The following is a 5,005-nucleotide window of genomic DNA, read 5'->3' on the forward strand; positions in this document are numbered from 1 at the left end:
AAGAAGGATGTTTTGGGACCTTAAGTTTTCCACTTCCAACCAGTAATCCACAACTAAGAACATTAACTGACTGGTCTGATAGCTGTCCTAGTTCATCATACCTTAATCTTATGACTGGTTTCTTCACTTGCCTAGAGCATTCCACACTGACAGCTTCTCCCTCACATTCTAAGTCACCAATTCCCCCTTCTCCCCCTTCTAGATCTCGATCAGGACAGGGCAGGGAATCTTGTAAGTTAGGTGATTTAGGATTTGCTCCTTCATCATCGAGGGTCCTGCTGGGTGAGGTCGTTTGAACATCAGTAGTAGCAGAAAATGGTTCTTTTGTCCTACTTTCTGATTTTCTCAAAAGCTCACTCAGGTTCACCTGTAGTGAGGATGGCATGTTGACCTCTTCATTCTCAGAATCAGAAGAGAATGCAGCCTCTGCTTGAGCAACAGGCTTGACAGGCTCAGACTATCTTTGTCTGCTCCTAGTGACAGGTTTCTACGCTTGCTCTGGTTCAACCTCATCTGGAAGCCTGACCAGATAACCGATGGATAACAGGTGGCTTCGATGCACTGCTTTTTCCACTCCAGGTCCTGTTTCAGGTTTCACCTTGTAGACTGGTAAGTTAGGCATTTTCTCCATTACAACATAGGGCACTGTCCTCCACCTCTCCTTCAGCTTGTGCTTACCAGTGACACCAAAGTTCCTCAGAAGCACATGGTCCCCTGCTTCTATGATCTTCTCTTTCACATGTTTGTCATGTGCCTTATTGTTCCTTTGATGATTTTTGTCAGCAGATTCTTTAGCTAGGCGGTAAGCTTGTTCCAGATCCTTCCTCAACTTTGAGACATACTGATGGTAAATTGGGCTTTTCACAGTTTCATCAGGTACCCCAAAACTGATGTCCACAGGCAAACGGGCCTCCCTTCCAAACATCAGAAGATTGGGTGAATACCCAGTGGCCTCATTTTGGGTGCAATTATTGGCATACACCAACTGACTGATGTTCTGACTCCATCTTTTTTTCTGACTTGTAATGATTTTTGCCCTATCTGTCCAGTCCTGCCTCTGTTTTTGTTGTTTTGCTTTCCACAGTTATTTCCCATGCCAAGTTCTCAATCACCACTCTGCTCCTGTCACAGCCAGTACCAATTACAGATCCACCTCTCCCCCTCCCTCATGCAATCAGCTCATTTCACTCACCTATTCCCCTCATTATATATTCCTGCTCTCAGCCTTACTTCCCTGCCAGTTTGTCAATAGCCTAGTTCTGTTACTCACCAGCATTCTTGTCCCCATGCCTTGCTCTTGCCTTGTGTCCCTGAACCTCTGCCTTTCCTTTGGTCTCTCAATTTTTGCCTCAGCCCCAAACGGATTTGTCCAGCCATCTGTCCTCCTGGTATTGACCCTGGTTCAGTGTCTTGGATTTACGCCTCTTGTCTCTCTCCTTGTCGGCACCACAACACTTCGGACTTGGTTTATGACCCACGCCTGCCTCACGGACTTACAGATTCTGCTTCACCCCTCAAACCTGGTAAATACTGTCGATCTGTGTCTGTCTGTCTGTTTGTCTGTCTGTCTCTGTCTCTCTCTGTCTGTCTCTGTCTGTCTGATCTCGACCCTTGCCTTTCCCCTGACTCTGATTTTGCCCAATGGACAAACTGTCACCCAAACCTTACGGTGACAACATTGCCTGGAACCGGAACCATCTGGACTCCATCAGTATTTCCTGTCGGACCACTTCAGTAAACACCAGGTCAGTGGTCTTAGTCACTTTTAGTTTATTCTTCCAATCTTGCCTTGCCACTAACACCTTTTCCCTGTGTCCAGAAGAAACCAGTCCAGTCCCAGTTTCCTGCCAGACAACCAACATCAATACCCTTTTGTATAATAAATATTTTAAACCAGTCGTTGTGCTCGGCAATTTATCAGAGCTCAAACCAAGGGTCTTAACATGACTGGGATCCAAGGTCCCGAGCATGAACAAAAGCGTTCTATTAAATCTCTCAGGTTGAGGATCTCCCTGAGGATAAGGAGATGTCCTAGACTTTCATATCCCCAACATTCTCAGTAGATCATGGATGAGCTTGCTTTCAAAATCACATCCCTAATCAGAATGTATCCTTGCTGGAAGTCCCTAGTGAACAAAATTTATCACAGAGAATCTTTGCCACTGTTGAGGCTTGTTGGTCTTTAGCAGGAAACACCTGAGCGTACCTTGTAAAATGATTGGTCACCACAAGGATATTTGCATAACCTTTAGAGTCAGGCTCAAGAGACAAAAAGTCAATGCACACTAAATCTAGTGGCCCTCTGCTGGTGATTTGATTCAATGGAGCTGCTCGCTGTGGCAGGGCTTTACGTGTGATGCATCTCCCGCAGCTCTTCACATATTGCTCCACCTCTGACCCCATCTTAGGCCAGTAAAATCTGTTGCGAATCAGCTCAAGTGTCTTTTCCACTCCAAGGTGGCCTGATTCATCATGAAGGGACTTGAGCACCATGTGAACATTTTATCTAGGTAGTACAAGTTGCAGAACTTCTGTACCAGGTGGTCTTTTGATCTTTCTGTGAAGTAATCCATCCACCAGGATAAGCTTGCTTGCCTCTCTTTGCAGGAAAACGGCACCCTGGTCAGTACACTTCTCAGAAAGGGATAAAAATCCTTCACTTAAGGACTTTTTGATAGGTGAAATCATGGGGTCATGGTCTTGAGCCTTAATGAGATCTGCTCTGCTCATCTGATTCAAACAACCCAGATCTAGACGGGTTGGAAAAGCATAGCAGTCTGGCAGGGCAGTGGGAGGAACACACAGAGATTCTGCATAGCTAACTGATTCAGAAAATTGGTCTCTGGAGACTTGCTTGCAGAGTGCTTTAACATTGTCTGGAGTTAAACTCCTGAACCCCATTCTGTCATCAGGAACTGGGTTGCGTGACAAGGCATCTGCATCTAGAACATGGCCGATACTGTAGAGTGAAAGGAAAAAAAATTGTATAGGTCCTCTGGACGGGTTCTTCTTTAACGAAACGTTTCGTCTCTCTTCCAAGAGACTTCTTCAGTCTGAGAGTTTCAGGCAAAATTCAGGCTTTTATGTCCTGCCTCCAGGTGACTGATACTCACATCACATGACCATCGTTCACAGGTGACTCCCACTCACATCACCTGGCTATGACTCACAGGTGACTGATACTCACATCACATGACCATCGTTCACAGGTGACTCCCACTCACCTCACCTGGCTATGACTCACAGGTGACTGATACCCACATCACCTGGCCATCGTTCACCCTAATTAATCCCTTTTGTTAACAGGGGGAGGCAGGACATAAAAGCCTGAATTTTGCCTGAAACTCTCAGACTGAAGAAGTCTCTTGGAAGAGAGACGAAACGTTTCGTTAAAGAAGAACCCGTCCAGAGGACCTATACAATTTTTTTTCCTTTGATTTTTTACCTGGATTACTGAGATGCATCAGGACACTGTAGAGTGAAGTTATAAGCTGAAAGCGCAGCAAGCCAACGGTGACCTGCAGCATTCAGTTTAGCAGTAGTGAGGATATAGGTAAGGGGGTTGTTATCTGTCCTTACAACGAACTCTGCTCCATACAGATAATCATGAAATTTATCCACCACAGCCCACTTGAGTGCCAGAAACTCTAGCTGATGCACTGGATAGTTCTTTTCCGAAGAACTGAGCTTTCTGCTGGCAAAGATGATGGGTCTTAGCCTCTCAAGAAGCTCTGGTTTAGCACTGCCCCAAGCCATGAAAACTAGCATCTATGTGCAGCACATAGGGCTTGGACGGGTCAGCAGATGCTAAAACCGGTGCTTGGGTAAGACATTTAAGGATCTGTTGAAAAGCCTAGGTGCAGCTCTCATCCCATCTTTCTCCAAAGGGCTCATTGACTTTGTAGTAGATTTTCCATTAGTCTTCACTGATTTCAGTCTCTTTTGAGTTGGCAGGTATCCCTTACACAGTTCTGTTAGGGGCCTAACAATGATCGAATAGTTTTTAATGAAACGTCTGTAATATCCACAGAATCCCAGAAAGGACTGGAGTGATGGAAGATCAGTGGGTTCCTTCCAGTGGGCAACGGCATCCACTTTGCTTGGATCTGTAGCAATGCCTCGTTCAGACACTACATGTCCAACATATGTCACTTGGGGTCTGCAAAACTGGCATTTATCAAGTGACAGTTTCAGTCCAGTTTCCCCTAATCGGTCGATAACTTTGAGAAGTCTTTGCTCATGCTCTGATAGAGGTTTACCAAAAACAATCAGGTCATCCAAATAGACTATCACCTCCATCAGTCTCCAATCGCCTTCTCCATATGCCATTGGAACGTTGAAGGAGCACCAGTGATTCCCTGAGGCATCCATTCGATCTGGAAGAATCCGAGAGGACAGATGAAAGTGTTTTTTCCTTATCCTCGTCAGCCATCGGAATCTGGTAATATCCGCTCCTTAAATCCAACAATGAAAACCACTTACTTCCAGATAAACAGTCCAGAGCACCATCGATGCGGGGCACGGTGTACTGATCGGGAATTGTTCGGTGATTCAGTGTACGATATTCAATGCACATGCGGATTTGTCCATTTCTCTTTCGTGCAAAAACAACAGGTGAGGCATACGAGCTTCTGGATTCTTTGATTAATCCGGCAGCTAGGAGCCCCTGAAGTTGGCGATGAAGGTCCTCTACATCAGCAGGTGCTATACGCCGTGACCGTTCTCTGAACGGGGTGTTGTCAGTTAGTCTTATGTGGTGTTCCACTCCAAATGCTAAACCCACATCCCACTCCTCTGTTGAGAATACAGCGGGTAAAATAAGTATTGAACACTTCACCATTTTTCTCAGTAAATATATTACTAGAGGTGCTAATGACATGAAAATTTTCACCAGATGTCGGTAACAACCCAAGTGATCCATACATACAAAGAAATCAGACCATAAATGTCCAGAAATGAAGTTATTTGTAATAATGTGGAATGGCACAGGGAAAAAGTATTGAAC

General features: G+C 45.2%; 1 protein-coding gene across 1 annotated transcript in view; it reads left to right on the top strand.

Moving 5' to 3' along the window:
* The first annotated feature begins 526 nt into the window (after window positions 1-526).
* Window positions 527-5,005, top strand: part of LOC106531738 (uncharacterized) — a 15,386-nt gene continuing 10,907 nt past the window's right edge. The window contains exons 1-2 of the mRNA XM_014027656.1: window positions 527-609; window positions 1,354-1,745. The gene's annotated coding sequence lies outside the window, so the exon portion shown is untranslated. The remainder of the gene's footprint in view (window positions 610-1,353; window positions 1,746-5,005) is intronic.

The sequence above is a fragment of the Austrofundulus limnaeus genome, unplaced genomic scaffold (assembly GCF_001266775.1).
Source record: "Austrofundulus limnaeus strain Quisiro unplaced genomic scaffold, Austrofundulus_limnaeus-1.0 Scaffold670, whole genome shotgun sequence".
Classification (NCBI taxonomy): Eukaryota; Metazoa; Chordata; class Actinopteri; order Cyprinodontiformes; family Rivulidae; genus Austrofundulus; species Austrofundulus limnaeus.